Raw genomic sequence first — 19314 nt, 5'->3', positions numbered from 1 at the left:
AAAAACGGGGAAGACAAGATCCAGAAACAAGGATAAATAATATGAACGTTAACAAACTAGGCTGTCACCATCATCATCATCATCATCACCACCTTCATCACCTTCCCAACCCTTTTCCTCAGGTAAAGATGGGGTGAGGTACAATCCATAAACATCATCCTATTCATCACCATCTAACCCTTGCAAATCTCTCTCCTCAGCTGAATGACATCGTTTGGTAGCAGCTAATATATGCATGACGTCCTCGGGCTGATGGGACAAATGATACCAATAAACAAAAAACATTATGTATAATTAATGACAATACATAAATGCATGTTGTTACTAAAGGAAGACTTATCTATCCTTCTAGTTACCCATCCTTCTCTCCGCCCTTATTTTCACGACTAAACCACGGCGCTTAGGAACATGAATCTTTGCAGGGGGATTCGCCTCAACCCCGAGCAAGACATATGTTGGGTGAAATTTATCCCAGAAGCTGTACCAGGTCGCCTGAGGCTGTTTCCACAACTACAAATTCATTTCTGGTTAAATACTGGGTTATGTAAAATTCTAAGGGCCGGCCAAGCCCCATTTCACTCTCTTCCTGCTACCCATTCCCTGATGCTACACTTAACACTTGACGAGGGACGCCTTTACTCACACTCTAAACACACATATTCCAATACTCACAACATGACAAACCCAACCTAAACTCTTAAAATCTTCCATTTCGAGCCAGGACAAAAACACGCAAATATTCGTTAATAAATTCTCAGTCATGTTTTTGCAGAGGACACAATGAACAGTAATATAACCGGAGGCCTATCCATTAGTATCACCTCTTCAAAATTTGTAGTCCTTTACACACACACACACACACACACACACACACACACACACACACACACAATGCGCAGATTTTTGAACCTCATGCACAAATACTCTTAAAACGTTCATTTCTACATGGAACTCAAACTGTTACAAAGATACAAATATTCCCCAACAAATTCTCACTTTTATGCTCAGAGAAAGACACCAGCAAGCATTAACACTCTCAGGCACCTATGACTCAATCTCAGCTGAATAAAATCGTCTGGCGTTAGATGGAGTACAATACTAGAGTTGTCCCAACGATGAGTGGATTGATACTACAAATATCAACACTCTCAGCCTCCTATACTCACTTCCAATCAAGAAAATCGTCTCACGTTACCCGATATACGAGTCCAAGAATCCATGAAAGGGTTAACCGCCCATGTAAAAATTAAAAAAAATAATAATAATAATAAAACTTTCAATTCTATCCGACGCTGCACTCAGGACACAGAGATGCAAATACTGCCAACATATTGTGTGTTAAGGTCAGAAAATGATGCAGGGATGACGTAATAACTGTGTCCCCATGCCGCTGACTGGCAGAGAGAGAGAGAGAGAGTCTGGCAACTGAATGTCAAAAGAAAATGTGAGGCTGGAATGCACGCTCTCTCTCTCTCTCTCTCTCTCTCTCTCTCTCTCTCTCTCTCTCTCTCCCTTCCCCAATCCTTCTCTTCCTCTTCATCATTTATTCATCTCTCGCCCTCCATCTCTACTCCCATTCGGCGCCCTTGCTGCCTCTCTCTCTCTCTCTCTCTCTCTCTCTCCCTCCACCCTTCCGGCCTATTTCCTACATATTCTCGTGTTAAACATTTTCGTACGTCCCTGTCGACTCTCCTTTCATTTACAGAGGCTACCAACTCACCTGCCCTTGATTACCAACATTAATACCTGGTGTGTGTGTGTGTGTGTGTGTGTGTGTGTGTGTGTGTGTGTGTGTGTGTGTGTGTGAAGAAAATTCAAACAGATTTAATTCAATGTTAACACAAGTTGGTGGAAGGGTTAAGGTTTATCTAAGGGGTTAACCAACTGTTTTTGAGGGCTACAGGTCAGAGGTCAAGGTCACAGGGCAATATCCAAATGTGAACTAGCAAGGTCAACTAAAACAGCCATCATCTGACTTACACCAAACATCGTGAAAGGACTGACGGTGAGACAAGAATATAATGATTCGGTTTGTAAAACAGTCTAGGGGTCAAGCTCACGGGTCAAGGTCAAAGTTGTATCCGTGTGTCTGTGTGCAAACAAAACTATTACAGTTTTGATCTGACTTGGACCAAACTTAGTGCCAGCGTTGACAACAGGCTGACTTACTGATTGTGAGAATGGTAGGTCAGAGGTCAGAGTCACATGGCAAAGTCAGTTTAACTTGTTTCCCTAATTGACTGCCTTAAGTTGCCACAGCAACCTGTCCGGGCATCTCGAAATGACCGATTCATGAGTTTGTTTAACCTTCACTGAAAACAGGTTATATTCTCAGCCTTTGGTTCTTTCTCGTTTGCAAGAAAAAATGGGTTGCACTCAGAACAAATGTAGTGTTGTTGCACTGCTGGCTTTAGTTTTACAGGTCACACCATCAGTGTTTGTCAGGCAGCAGGAGACACGTACACGGTGAGTCATGAAGGTGGACTGGGCAGTGTAGTTGGTGTGGGCTGACATAAAATAAACATGAAGACCCAGGGTGGTGACTGCCAGCAACTTACAATAAACACCCACACACCCAGCCCACCACCAGACACTGCCCTCAGGGGTTGCCGTGGGGCTGGGGTGTGATTTGGTGGGGTTGTGGAGGCTGGGGTATAACGTGAGAAAGTGGAAAGGTGATGATGTACTGGTGTGGTTGTGAGAAGTGGCAGGTTGTGATGTTCGGTATGGTTGTTGTTGGTGTTGATGGTAAATGGTTGGGCTTGGGGTTTGGTTAGGTGTTTGAAACCCTCGCCTACCCAACCACACTCCCCTCACACACACACACACACACACACACACACACACACACACACACACACACACACACACAATAACAACCACACGGGAAAAACAAGCTGTACACAGAAGTCTATGTATCCAAACACCACCCCAAACATGCCTCCACGGCAACAGCTAAACCGCACGTAGAATAAGAGTCTCTCTCTCTCTCTCTCTCTCTCTCTCTCTTCAGGGGTGGCTTTGGTCTGCGGGCAATTTCTGCACCCTAAATGGGCAAATACACTCGAGGGACCTTGAACCGGCTCCCTTACCTGTGTGTGTGTGTGTGTGTGTGTGTGTGTGTGTGTGTGTGTGTGTGTGTGTGTGTGGGGTTAATGTAGTAGTACTGTTTGGATATTATTGTGGCTTATTTCTGAGTGTGTGGTGGTGTGGTTGTGGTGTGTGGCGGGCGGTGCTACGTGTAATCAATTGAGAGAGAGAGAGAGAGAGAGAGAGAGAGAGAACACCAAGTAAGAGTAGGAGGATGGGAGGAAGGAAAAAAAAACGAGAAAGAGAGAGAGTAAAGGTAAGACGAGAAGGACGGGGGAGGAGGAGAGGAAGAGAGAGAGAGAGAGAGAGAACTAGAGAAAATTTGAGTGGGTGAATGTGCAGCGAAAGTGTAAGAGATGGGGGAGAGGAGAGAAGGGCAGCTGTGTGTGTGTGTGTTGTGTGTGTGTGTGTGTGTGTGTGTGTGTGTGTGTGTGTGTGTGTGAGAGAGAGAGAGAGAGAGAGAGAGAGAAGTCATACTGTTAACTTACGTGTGTCTGTAGATGCGACGTATGTTCTGCTATTCCTCTCACGGCTTACATACCTGCAGAACAAGAGAACATTATTAGTATGTGAAGAACAGCAGAATATAACATACATACACCACAATGTTATTAACCTTCAAAACACGGGAAGAATGTTAATATTTACAAAACACACGAACAAAATCATAAATACCTCCCACAACACGAAAGCAACAATGATACACTTAAAGAACACAAGACAAATATTTATCCCTGCAGCGCACATAAACAACATAACGAACACCCCAAGAACACAAAAATAAGCTTAGATTTTTTTTATCTGTAAAACACAAGAGCGTTATTAGTATTTGCGGAACACGACACAGAACTCCCTATCGACTTAGAGGAGAACTTACAGTATATAGTGTAATAATAACTGATGAACACTAATATAATATTATATATATCGACCCATCTCACCTGTGACGGCAATATACCCGCTCACTGGCATACCCTTCTTGCTCTAACTTGGCCTAAAATCACCATCTCTCCATCCTGAATGCTGAGTTGTAACTGCAGATTAATACCAAAATATGATCCTAGTCGCGAAGTAGTGTTATGGAAAGGATGTACAACCGTAATATTATCTTATTATGCCATTAACTTACGGGAAATAAGCTACAAAGAAAGAGAGGCGGCCTGCTGTCCTAATGATCCAGGCTCGAATCCCAGGTGTGGCAGGGAACCGCTTAAGGATTTGATTTTCATAAAAAGCAGACTTTACTTACCTACCAAAAGACCCGGCGACATGTCGTAAAAATACCCCCGCTAACACGAGCACACCAGTCCTGCATGTATTCAATGTGGACAGTGGGTGTGAGCGCCTAAGTGGTGAAATGTGGAGGTGTGTAGGAGGATTGCTGGGCTTGGGATGGGCCCTGAAGACTTTGCCCAGGGTCGGGGAAAAAAAAACAAAAGTAAGATTCCAGTACTTTGCTTTGCTAGTTCTTCCTGTTTTATCTATTTATGTACAACCAGACGAACTTATCTCGGAAGGGATGGCTATAAATGAACCTCCACCATGTCACCATATTCTCTGCCATCAGGCTACCATTTCCAACCCACACCACCCTCACTCATATATGTCTAGCCCATCCCTCCATCCCATCCTCGGTCTACCCCTGCAGAAACAAGAAAGCTCCGATGGGAATGTTTTTATAGGCTGAACAAGAAACATGACAAGATTTTTGTTCGGCGTATCCTTGACCATCCTGCAAAAACAAGTATTAGTTATGAGAGAAGATTTTTTTTATTCAGAACGAAAAACGGACATGGATATATAATTTCTATGTCTTTTCTATAAAAAAAAAAAAAAAAAAAGCAAATCTTCGTTACGACGAGGGACTCTTTTTGCAGGAAGAACAAAAGGCACGGGAGGATTCTGTACTCTACTTTCTCTGTCCTTGAGGCAAGGTAATAATAATAATTATACTACTACTATTACTACTACTACTACTACTACTAATAATAATAATATAATAATTAAATACACAAACATAATTCTTATACACGCCAGATAACTACTGTTAAGTTTGCCATAAAATGCCAGTATGGTTTTAAACATAATCCTCCGTCGCTGTATCACTTATCCTTGTCCTGAAGGGGTTGATAGAAAGCCTTTATTCATTATGTTGTTGCCACCACCAGACGATTTATTTATCATAGGTCAAATTCTGGCAACAGGAGGGGTTAGACACAACCTTCATTAAGCCATTCAGTATAAGTGTTCTTTGTAAAGCTAAATATACTTGTTTGGTCGCTGTGAGATTTGACTGTAACAATACGGTGTGTCAGCATAGTGAAGGGATTAACTCTCATATAGTAAATATTGTCGTACTATAAATGTCAGCTCTCTCTCTCTCTCTCTCTCTCTCTCTCTCTCGCTCAATACACATAATCTATTATAAACACCTCCACATAAACACGCGTGCCCAGAAATACACACACACACACACACACACACACACACACACACACACACACACACACACGTATTCAAAAGGAAGCACAAACAAACACAAACACGAGCCAAAATCAATTTCTTCTCACCTACGCGATAACACAATTTCTAACTTTATTTTGACTGTAGTGGTGGTGGTGGTGGTGGTGGTGGTACTTGTTGCTGTGGTGGTGGTGGTGGTGGCGGTAGTTGTTGCTGTGGTGGTGGTGGTAGTTGCAGCTGTGATGGTGGTGGTGGTGGTTGTGGCAGCAGGATAGTGATGGTGCTGCTGGTGATAACAAAGATGAAAACAGTGATGGTAGTGTGGTGATGATGATGATGGTAATGGTGGTGGCAGTGATAGTAGTGGTGGTATTGGTGGTAATGAATATGGAGATGGTCATGGTAGTCATGGTGATGGTAGTGGCAGTGTGGTGGTGGTGGTCACAGTGTTGGTAATAGTAATAGTAATAAAAACAAAGATAGTGGAGCGGACATACAGTATATACATAATACAACATACATACATACACACGTGCATACATATATACACAACACATACACTTACATAATACATACAGAGACAAACAGACGAAAAAATACAAAGTGGTATGGTAGTGGACAACAGACCGAAAGGACCCGAGATTAAACAACTCTGGTGTTGAGGGTCAGTGAGCCAAAACTAACATCATTATCAGGTACGTTGTTCCCTACACGCCTTACACTACGTCAGGTAAACAACCCAGTAACACTATTACGCTTAGGGGTCGTCATCTTCACTAAATTCTAGCTATCTTCAGTCCATTTCATTCAGCTTGGACAGTTTTTCTGTTTTGTTGTGGTGGATTTAACCCTTCCACTTACAACACCTTCCTTACCTCACTGTGTCCACAGTCCTTGAAAAGAGACGGAATTAGGCATTTTCATAAGTTATTACAGGCGGCCACCCCAGGGTACGGACCTCTGAGCTTCGCGGCTGAGCTCATAGGCGGAAGGCGGTGTGCTGAATACCCGTGCAGCAATACCAGCCACACAGGAAGCCTGGACACTGATGGGTTATGCTGAATAAAACAGTGTGGTGGTGTCCAAACTATGAACAAATTATGACTTGTTCGGACTAAAAGGGTAACATAAAGTACAGTGTACAAAAATACCCGTGTAAGTAAGAGCTACAATGGCGTCTGCTATACCATGCACAATACAGGCCCTGCAATGTGCAATATTGACCCCCAGAACGCCAAAGGAATGCAAGGCAAGAATGCAACCAGGTGCAGTATTCATAAACTTTCCTGAGCTTAAGCTGAGTATAAGACTGTTTATATATGTTATTCCAGCCTCACTCATACTGTACAGCTGCCTCTCTAGTGTGCAGGTAAACCCCGTATGTCAGAGAATGTAACATAAGCTTTAGATATGGAACCATCTCTGGGAGCGGCTCCGTCCGTCTGTCTCGTACTGACGACTTTCTGACAACACTTATGCACTAACGATTTTCTGACACTAACAGTTTCACTCCCGTAGACTTCAGCAACTCTAGCGAAGCTACACCACACCACACCACAGACACGACTCTCACACCACACCACAGCACACGACTCTCACACCACACCACAGCACACGACTCTCACACCACACCACACAGAATCACCCTCACACCACACCACGGCACACGACTCTTTCACACCACACCACACAGAATCACCCTCACACCACACCACAGCACACGACTCTCACACCACACCACAGCACACGACTCTCACACCACACCACACAGAATCACCCTCACACCACACCACAGCACACGACTCTCACACCACACCACACAGAATCACCCTCACACCACACCACAGCACACGACTCTCACACCACACCACACAGAATCACCCTCACACCACACCACAGCACACGACTCTCACACCACACCACAGCACACGACTCTCACACCACACCACACAGAATCACCCTCACACCACACCACGGCACACGACTCTTTCACACCACACCACACAGAATCACCCTCACACCACACCACAGCACACGACTCTCACACCACACCACACAAAATCACCCTCTCACACCACACCACACCACACCACACCAAGGGCATTAACTGAAGGGCCCTGAGACTCCCGCATCGAATGTTTTGAAGATTTTTTTTCTCCTAATTCCAGACGATTTTGTTCAGCTGTGGTGAGACAAAAGGTAGTAATAGTTCAAAAACCGTCACTATCCAGTTCAAAACATGGGTTCTCTCCCAAAGAAGAATAACATCGTCTGAAGGCAGCACGAATAACGAGAAAGACATCATCGGACTGAAGAGGCTGAAGTGCAATGGTAAGACCAAACAATATGATTTGCGTTAATAATCACTCTTATCAAAACTTCTCTGTACAATATTCAGGTAACCTTTTCACAACCTCGATAAAACTTTGATATTTCATTCTTACTAACTGCATATGATTTTTTTGTCATCAGGAAAAAAACATAGGAAGTGCAAAATACTTCCTCATGACAGGGTTAATGGTACCAGTGTTAATACTCAAGCCCCTATGACTCTCAGATGAATAAAATCGTATGGCGTTACCTACAACACTATACTAGAGTTGTCCCCATCATCAGAGGGCTAATGTGGCAGGCATTAACACTAAGTCCTTATAACTCACTCTTAGCTGAATAAAATCGTCTGGTGTTAACTGGCTCATTATACTAGAATGTTGGTTGGCAGAGACTCCTAGACTTGTGTCCACCATGAGGAGGCTAAGACCCTTTATACATACCTGGTCAGGGTGGCAGGTGACCCCGGTGTATCCAATCTTATGCTTAAAGTGGTGTTTATTTACCAAGCGGCAGGCGTGTACGTACACAACCTGTGTACACGAACGACACCTGTGTACGCTTCCTTCAGCACCCTCACGTCCTCTGGCAGTTTATTCTTACTACCTGCACAGGATTTTATTAAACTCTGGAAATACCTCATACTGAAGCAGTGTTGGCTGTTGACTAGTGGTGAGTCTCTCTCTCTCTCTCTCTCTCTCTCTCTCTCTCTCTCTCTCTCTCTCTCTCTCTCTCTCTCTCAGGTAAGAAGCAAGTAGATGGGTCCTGTTTGTCTCCCAACGTGTCACATATATAACACTCCACGACCTTACCTCACTTTTCCTTCATCCCTCACTCACTTCTTTCCTTCCTACTTCCTTTCCAACTGACCTTCCTTCCTTCTTTCTTTTCCTCTTCTTTCCGTCTCTCTTTCACCCTTCCTTCCTCCCTCTCTCTCTTTCTCGCTCTCCTTTCCTTCCTCATCTTTTTTCCTACTGGACTTATCTTTCCTTTCCTTTCAACACCTTCTTCCTTTTCTTTCTTTCCTTCTTCCGTCCTTCCTTCCTTCTTTCCTAATTTTCATCCTTCATGATTCCCATACAGGGTATCCAGGGACTTGACGTACAAACTTCAGGTGATTCTTGGCCTGAGTTTGACTTTTAAAAATGCTATATCAACATGGGTCCAATTCTCAACCGTTGTGGGGCTACAGTTACTGATGACCTTATGGGTTAATTACGAGGCAGACCAGTTTCCCTGATGACCTTATGGGTTAATTACGAGGCAGACCAGTTTCCCTGATGACCTTATGGGTTAATTACGAGGCAGACCAGTTTCCCTGATGACCTTATGGGTTAATTACGAGGCAGACCAGTTTCCCTGATGACCTTATGGGTTAATTACGAGGCAGACCAGTTTCCCTGATAACCTTATGGGTTAATTACGAGGCAGACCAGTTTCCCTGATGACCTTATGGGTTAATTACGAGGCAGACCAGTTTCCCTAATAACCTTATGGGTTAATTACGAGGCAGACCAGTTTCCCCCAAAAAGCCATCAGTAACTGTAGCTCCGTAACGGCTGACACTTGGACCCATGTTGATGTAGCATTTTACTCCAATCCCTTTCTGAAGTAAGTACGTCACGTCCCGGGACACCCTGTATATAAGACTATAGTCGGATTCCCGCCTGTTTGCGGCGGGGGTGTGGCCTGCACCTGTGGGCAATGGTGCCACGTTTCCCCAACTTGCGATGTGAAACGGAAGCTATTTATGTACAAGGCATCACAAATTCGATAAATTCAGATGAATAAAACTTACACTTGTGTATTTTGATGGATGAATCAACAGTAATCTTATTATGCATAAAATATTTATACAGTACCACAGAAACATGGCACAAATATTGTACAGTGTTGCTAAAAGATATTGTAGTCACTTTTAATGGTTTTTAGCGTAGTTTTAGGGTGGGTAATAATATCACAGTTATGGATATAAGATAATGAGCCTGAAAAAAGAAGAAATATGCCAATATCCAAAGTAAAAGAAATAATTCATGTAATTCTTGTGAGTGGCAATACACATCCATCTGGCCTAAAATAAATGTCCCAAGGGAGAATGAGGAGATTCAATGTCCCAAGAGAGAGAGAGAGAGAGGGAGAGGGAGAGGGAGAGAGGCATGCATTGAATGCATTGTCGGCATCACTTAATATAACAAAACCAAATTAACAAATGAAAGCACAATTATAAATAACTTATAAAAGAATCAAAAGTACTCAGGGTGGCTCACATTTCCCGCCAGGAGAGAGAGAGAGAGAGAGAGAGGGGGAGGGAGGAGAGAGAGAGAGAGAGGTCTGTCACTGCCTTCTTTGTATTCATTTGTTCCTTTGTACATACTGCACACACTGATATACATTGTTCCTATTGATGCACATATATCTATACACGTAATTTCTCTCTCTCTCTCTCTCTCTCTCTCTCTCTCTCTCTCTCTCTCTTCTAATACTGACCACGTGGTAGGTGAATCCAGCCCCCCCTTCCCCTCTCCTCCCTTCTTAATCCCTCCTGGGTGTCTCAGGTCAAATCCCCCTTCACACTTCCCCTCCCCCCTGGACCACTACGTCGGGGTGTATGAATCAGTAACGTAACAAACCTCTCAGCAGACAGTAACTTTGACACTCCATCTACTACTAAATATGACAAAACCAAATTAACAAATGAAAGCACAATTATAAATAACTTATAAAAGAATCAAAAGTACTCAGGGTGGCTCACATTTCCCGCCAGGAGAGAGAGAGAGAGAGAGAGAACGGTATAGAAAACGTGGCAACACTGTACACAGGTGCCGGCCGCGCCACGGCCGCGAGCGTGCGCGAGTCCTACTATAGGGACCTTCTCTCTCTCCCTCCCTGACTCCCTACTAAACTTCCTCCTTCCTTCCCTCTCTACCTTCCTTTCTACTTCTCTCTCACCCCTCTCCCTCCCTCTCTGTTTCTCTCTCTCCTTTAACACTATTTCTTCCATCGTTCTTTCCTCCTTTCTTTCCTTCATTCCTCTCTACCTACCTACTTACCGACCTACCTTCCTTCTTTACTTCCTTCCCGGTTTCCTCCTTTCCCTTTCCTTTCCTACCGCTCTCCCTCATTCCCTCCCTCTATACCTACCTCCCTCCTTTCTACCTCCCTCCTTCCTCTCTACCTACCTTCATTTCCCCTCCCTACCTAAATACCCGCCTACCTACCATCCTGTTCACATAATTAAGATTGGTAGCCTTTCCCTTCCTTCATCCCTCCCTCTCTCCCTACCGCTGATCCTTTCCTACGTATCTCTCACATCGCTCCCTTCCCTCCTTCTTCAGTTCCGCGCGGGAAGCCGTAGAGGTCAGAGGTCAGAGGTGACAGCTAGACCTCTCCTCTCCTTTCCCTCTCACCTGTCCCACCTTTACCTGTCCCACTTGTTGTCTTTTTCTCCCCTCCCTGCGTCCTTTATTCCCTCTCGCTGAGTTTTTATCCTCGCTGCAGTGTGCAAGCTAACAGCGATTTCATGGTGGAATCTGTACACGTGAGATAGTGGTGGGTCATTGTTCACCGAGACCTGACCTGCCGCTCCCCCTCTACCTACTCGACCCATGGGGCTGCACCTTCCACCACCAACCGTCTTCTCATGACTGCACACATGGCTGTATATGTGGTGTATAGCCCCACACTAGAATGATGGACGTGGAAAAATGTAATGGTGAAATGGAGGACATGAGCGGGATGGAGATAGTACACCGGACCAGCGATGATGCCGACAACTCTGGAGTGGAGGAAACGGACACTGATCTGAACTCCCATACAGACAGTGATGATGAACAGGGAGATGGTACCACAGCAGAGGAACCCTTCACTGAACATGTAAGGAAGACACGCAAAAGGAATATGAGAAGAACGAGGAAGAAAAAAGAGGCAGAACAAGACAGAAATATGAATGGCTGGCAACCGCGGATAATCCAAGACGGAGGGAGCGGAGACAGGCAGCAGCAGGGAACACGGCCTGATACACCATTCACGGTACTCTACTTCCCTAAAAATTGCAAGCTGCGTTATGATGAGCGCATCAAGTGGGTAGTTCAGGTATCAAAGGAGAAACCTCAATTTACTATAAAGTACAGGGAAGGACGTTACTCGGCATATCTTCTCGTCAAAAAGGATGAAGCAGTGACATTACTTACAACAGGTGAGGGCTACAGTGGTGTTAAATTAGAAGCGTCTAGATCAACAGGCCAGCTGACGAAGATCATAATAAAGCGATACCCTGTTTACATTGATACTGACTGGGTGACAGACCATGAGAAGGTACGGTGGGCCAGACGTAATACTGTGAGAGGGAAAGAGACCGCCCAGGTTATTGCTTTGTGGGAAGGTACAGTGCCATCCTCTGTCAGATTTGTGCCTTGCCTGCAACAAAACCCCATTGCCGTGTATGATGAACCACCTGCGTTTTGCCTGAAGTGCAGTGCGTGGGGCCACAAGGCTTGGAAATGTAAAGGGAAAGACAGATGTAGGTTCTGTGGAAATGCTCACTCTTCCAAAATCTGCGGTGATAAGATCAAAGCGAATGAAAAGGTTGAACCCTACTGCATTAACTGCGCAGGTAGCCATAATGCCTCCTCCTGGAGGCCCAGGAACCACATCACTAGAAAGCAACAACTAGAAGTCCCTGATGAGATGCCAAGGCGGGATGATCATCTAACAAATCAAGACTTCCCTCCACTCCCAACTGCTCTTCACCCTCATGCTGTCAGTTCTGTGTCCCGTACGTCTGAGGCAAGCCATGATGTAGTTAGTGTGCATGAAGGTGTGCCCCCACTTGCTACACTACCTACTCACTCCCATATTCCCTGGAGAGGACGTCCCATAGGAAATATCACAGGTGAAGCTATCCCTCCACCACGTGCTCAGTCCTTTGTTCCCAGCAGGGGACATCCAGCTCCCTCTGGCAGTAACCCAGGTGCAGCTGTCCCCCCACCGCCGCCTACCTCTTCTGCCCTCCTTCCAAGAAGAGGACATCCCATGGGTATGAGCTCAGTGTCTCAGGGGATTAATAGAGGGAGTGAGGACAGCTGTAGCGTGGTTCCCCCCACATCAGTGTCTCAGGGGAGCAGCTTGGAGGGACCGTCACTGAGGGACAACCGGCTACAACACAGTGATGGAGGGATCCAGCAACAGAGGGGTGTACCTGCACAACATGGGTGTGGTGCACCTAGTGATGATGGCTTAAAAAAGGAAATTACGGAACTAAAGGACTTGGTAGGACGGCTGATTGATGCACAAATAGAAAACGAAAAACGTATCACCCTGCTACTGACTGCTGTTACAAATCTAACTAGAACTGGTAACAGCAGTTCTACTGAAAACTCGGTGGAAGAGGAGAGTGAAAAAGTGAATGTTACAGAATATGGTGAAGAAAATTATAGAAAGAAAATCTTTGATGCTGCAATAGTACCTAAAACCTTCACAACTAAAAACATTAAAAAAGCAGTAGCCAACATGCCGCTTGATAGTCAGGCTAAAGTGACATGGCCTGTACATATGGTTCACAAATACAGAGATTTCATATCAGAAACCTGTAAAAGCTTCAGTGATGAATTCAATGAACGTTAAGAAAAATATAACAGTGTTAAACTGGAACATCAACAGTCTGAAAAAACGATTCATAGATTTGCAACAGTATGCCCTTGAAAATAATATTGACATTATCTGCTTACAAGAGACATGGACCGACAACTCTTACGACCCAAGATTTGGTGGTTACATAAGGTACACTCTTGAGAGCATCAATGGTGTTAGAGGTTTGGCAATTTATGTAAAGAAAGACATACCCACTACTTTGGAGGTAGCTAACTTTGGGGAAGGATGTGAAAGCCTTAGAATTAAAGTCCATCTAGATAACTATGTGCTAAACCTTGTAAACCTGTACATTCCCAAAGGTAAACTAGACACAAACTCATTTCATGAAGAGCCAACACTGGTAGTAGGAGATCTCAATGCCCGTCATAGTGCTCTAGGCTCTGTAGGAGGAAACTGTAATGTAAACGGAAAGAGATGGTTTGATTATGTAACTACCTGTGAACACGTTAGGGTTGTCGGAGATAAAAAGCCAACGCACAGTAAAGGAGGCCGATTAGACTATGTTTGCCTATTTCAGGACCCACACAGGGGTTGTTCTGTGGATGTGGTGGATACTCTAGTGTCGGACCATTATGCTCTTAAGGTTACACTGGACGTTAAGCAGAGACAATGTACTGGCTCTAGGAAAAGACTCAACCTTCCACCTAATAAAATGGAGTCATTTATTAATGATATGGGTGATTGGTTCGAAACTTATTGCATAACTGATTTAGATATGTTCACTGCCGATCTTACCAACAAAATAGAAGAATTACTAAACAAAAGAACACAATTCCCAAATAAGACCTCTGGGAAAAAAAAAATAATAAATGCAAATATACCAAAAAATGGTATACTGACGACCCCCAGGTTCAGTACTATAATTCAATAATGAGAAATGTCTCACGAAGGTGGAGACAAGACCCGAGTGATGAGAATTATAGAGCGCTACAGTACATGGCAACACAGTGCCGAGAAGCAAAAATGAAAGCAAGGGAAAACTACTGGATAGGGTTTGTGGGTAATATCCATAGGGAAACCTCCACACAAAAGGTCTGGAAACAAATAAACATCGCAAAGGGAGCAAAGAAACAAACTGCAGCTCATCCTAATCCCCAAACTAAAGCTGAGGAACTAATGGATGAATGGTCCACAGCTGCAAGTTATAATAGTTTACCGAACCACATCAAGGACAACCTTAATAAAGAGCATAATGTACGAGAATCCGCTATAATGTCTGCCATATCCCTTCAGGATGATACCTGTGTGGATATTACTGAATGGGAAATTCTTAACTCTATAAAGAAAGGGAAGTCAACTGCCCCAGGGGAGGATGGCATAACATATGATATTCTAAATGCACTTACTAAAGTTAGAGGCAACTTACTGCTCAAGCTTTTTAACCTGAGCTACCGAACTGGCCGTCTAGCTCAACAGTGGAAAAAAGCCATTATTGTGCCCATCCCAAAACCTGCTGAGCAGAACACTTATAGACCTATATCACTCACTTCCTGCATCTGCAAAATGCTAGAAAGAATAGTACTTAACAGAATGCTGTACAAAATTGGTGATAAATTCCATCCTAATCTCAATGGGTTTCTGAAGGGCAGGAATACCACAACCTGTATTATGTCATACTTAGCAAATACCACAGCAAAATTCTCAGTATTCCTGGACCTTAAAAGTGCATTTGATAAAGCTAATAGGCATATTATCCTGTATGAACTAGTCAAGATGGATGTTAAGGGAAAACTATTAGCATGGGCGAAAGATTATCTAACCAACAGGGAGGCATATGTTTACTTTCAGGGTGGGAAATCTGCCTGTAGGACCCTGGAATTAGGTACTCCCCAAGGAGGTGTACTAAGTCCAACCCTCTTTAATATAGTAATGAATGTTATTGCCATGATAAAACTGCCAAAAGGGGTAACAACCTTAGTATATGCTGATGATGTGCTCATTCAAGCAAGCACACACAGGCAAATGCAAAATGCATTAAACATCGTAGTAGGAGTATGTAATAGTCTGGGCTTTGTCATATCCACTCAGAAAACCAAAGCCATGTATTGTGGTATTTCACCACAAGAAAGTATCATAATGCAAGGGAGGCCATTGGAGTATGTTAGGACACATAAATACCTGGGAGTATATATAGGTGGAAACCGTGGTAAAGAAAAAGAACTCCAGACACTGTTAACTACTTGCAAGTCTAGATTACCAGCCCTGAAAGCAATGGCCTGGGGAGGACTTGGTGCTTCTGTTGCAGTTCTTCGAACAATGTACATAGCATATATAAGGTCCCTCATTGACTATGCTGCCCCGGTGCTCGCCTGCATGGGTAAATATAGGCTCACCAAGCTTGAGACCATACAGAATGAAGCACTGCGTATCATTCTAGGCTGCCCACGTACTGCTAAGGTTGCCAATATGAGACTTGAACTTGGTTTGCCCTCTATAGTTGATCGGGTATTCGAAATTAATACCATTATAGGAATCAAAGCACTCAGAGACGAGAGAGAGATAAAACCAAAGATGGAATTAATTAATCATTTAGGCCTTGAAGAAATCAGAGGTAATAACTGGGCATCACTAACAGCCAGAGATATAATAGCCAATGATGTCGTGGACTACATCCAGACTGACGTTTCCTTGGGTGAGCTTACTCCACCCTGGGAAGAAACAGACATAGACTGCAAAATACTAAGCCTACCCTATCGGAAAGCAGACATGCCAACATGTGTACTAAGATCTCTTTTCTCAGAACTGAGCAATTCTTTGACACAAAACGATGAGACTGACTTAATTTACTGTGACGGATCTCTGGACTGAGAAACTGGAGAAGCTGGAGCAGCCATGACGGTGGTACGAGGTGGACAGTTCTGTCAAGAATGCAACACCAAAGTTAAGCTCCATGACTGGGCCTCCTCGACACAAGCTGAGCTTGTGGCTATCATGCTGGGGCTAAGGCACATTAGAAGGACGGGAAGCAATGCAGTTATTTTTTCAGACAGTTTATCAGCCCTACAAGCCCTTAAGAATAACTGCTCAACTTATCAAGATCTTGTATACGACATAAGGAATTATGTCGGTCAGATAATCAGAAAAGGTATCTCTGTACAGTTCGTTTGGGTACCTTCACATATTGGGGTGCCAGGGAATGAAAGGGCTGACCAACTAGCAAAGGAGGCCTCTAAAAAGACTCAAACAGACTGCGATCTTGGACTTTCCCTTCGTCAGCTTAGATCAAGAATTAAAAACAGACAAAAAAGCATAATGATATCAAAACGACAGAATGAATATCACACAAGCAGGTCAATATATTACTATAACAATGTTGGCCTAAGAACATCCTACACATATGGAAAGGCAGGCACAAGTAGGTGGCAGGAAGTTGTTCATGCCAGAGTGAGGTTAGGATACGACCACCCTTGGCAGCACGGGGCAGCAGTTAATGAACACAGAAGAAGGTGTAAGGTATGTGGTACTGCGGGTGGGCATACACTACATCATTACATTCTAGAGTGTCCGAATCTTGTGAACTTCAGGAACCCCAACCTGAGTACAATTGTGGACCAGGCTACTTATTTTCTGGAGAATGGTATTGTTAAAGAAATACTAAGAAAACATAAAGGTTTCGCCTCCCCAATGTAACTATGTGGAAAGACTCGTGTACATGCATGAGTATGTGTGTATTTGTACATATATGAGTATGTGTGTGTCTACATGTATGTGTGCATAAGTTTCTACAGATACATGTATGCTTGTGTATGTGTATGTATATGCGTGTGCATGTCCTGGTATATACTATCAGCCTACTATTATTCAGCCAACTGGGTATTACATTTATAATTTGGCTTATTATAAGATTACAGTATTTATGCACTTACTTCATCACCAATAATGTAAGGTACTGAGATAAGTTTGGCAACTGCAATAACCTTAAGTTTCCACACTGTACAATGTGTATCAGCTATGCTAGTATGTATCCCACTACCAGGATCCAATATTATGTATATAACATTATCTTGTAACTTATGTACGTCATGGCAGGTGTACATCACTAGGTGGTGTTCTCCTTTTGAATAACTGTAGCAATTTATAACGCTGCGTCCCTCACAGGATGAGGGAGGCTGTCCAATAAACTAGCCCTCTTAAAAGAGGGCACAAATCAAATCAAAATCCCTCCTTCTTGCTTCTCTCTCTCTCTCTCTCTCTCCTTCTCCCTACGTACTTACCTCGCTCTCTGCCTTCCTACCTCTTCCTTCTCTTTCAGTCCATCCATCCATCCATCTGTCTAACTATCTATCCATCTATCTTCCTTCCCACCTACTTTCCCACCCTTCCTTCCCCCCCTTCTAACTGCTCTCTTTCTCTCTCCCTCCTCCTTTTCCTCCCTCTCTTCCCCCCCCCCTTCCTCGCTTCTTGCTTCCCTCCTCTACTCCTCTCTTCCCCCCCCCCTCTCTCTCTCTCTCTCCGTACACTTCCTACCAGCTTCTGCTATTTCTGTTTCGTCGTCTTGAGTATTTTCACTACGATGAGTCTCTCTTTTACTCGTATACCAAATCAAGTGATAGGAAAAAATCGAACTGAAATGGTTCATCACCTATTTTTTTGTTACTTCCATGAATTAGCTGTGTGTGTGTGTGTGTGTGTGTGTGTGTGTGTGTGTGTGTGTGTGTGTGTGTGTGTGTGTGTGTGTGTGTGTGTGTGTGTGTCACACTGGTCCTTGGCACAACCCCTTCACAACGTAATGTATCATCTTTTACCACCAGATGATTTTACTCACCTTATGTTAGCTATGACCTTCACTACTCCTGTTTTTAAATTTATCCTGGAAAAAACTGCTATCTCTCCATCTTGAATTTCGAGTTCTTCCAAGAGACTGTGATGCTAGTCATGAAGACGTACTATAGAAAGGACGCAGATTCAGGCTTATCTTTCTTACTCTGCCACTGTTCGATGTGAAATAAGCTGGAGAAGGACGGAAATCTTGGCCAAGTTATGGTACAAGAACTATACCCACGTCACGGCAAGTGATCTAAACTGAGCTGAATATAACCGCCCGCTCCTGGAATGATTAAGACGAAAAAAAAAAAACATCAGCTTGGTGGGCTTAAGATGAATTTTGATACTTTTAATTGTTACGATTTCCATCAGCTGCATAAAATGGTCTGTTCTTGGCCTTAATTAATATAACTATATGAGAGAGGAATATAAAACTTATATCTCTTCATTTTTAATCATCATCATCTACGCAAAGAACTGAGTGGGTAACACGCCACACTATTCTTTAAACAGTTTGGCTGGTTCCTCTGAGGAATGACTGAAAGAAGACATGAACTGTGTTTTCGTGAGTTTATAAAGCTGTATACATCTTAATAGCGACTTATATATTACGGTAAACTTTAGTTATAATCTGTATATTACAACCGTCTACTTGTTACTGACATGAAATATATAAATGGTAAAAAAAAGTTAATAATATGGTGAATCCATAAACAATCCGCATGGAAGAGACGGAAGAAATCCGGGCAAGGTGAGAACAACACAAGCACTGGGTGTATAATTACGTGGCTGACAGCCGTCACCTGCACATCGCCTCCTGTGTTATTGCTTACCAAACTCATTCCTTCTCCCTCTTTCACTGCGTCTTCACAACCTGACAACAGAACATATGAGACTTGGTTATCGACATGTGCAGTGTTATTTCGTCTTGAAAAATTAAAATCCTTCACTACGACAAGACTCCAAGCAGAGCATGATGGACGTCCTCAGGATACCCTGGGTGGAGGAGGGTTGTAT

Source organism: Coenobita brevimanus, chromosome 107 (assembly GCF_032717465.1).
Source record: "Coenobita brevimanus isolate Jiangsu-jjx chromosome 107, ASM3271746v2, whole genome shotgun sequence".
Classification (NCBI taxonomy): Eukaryota; Metazoa; Arthropoda; class Malacostraca; order Decapoda; family Coenobitidae; genus Coenobita; species Coenobita brevimanus.
This window is presented reverse-complemented; position numbering follows the sequence as displayed.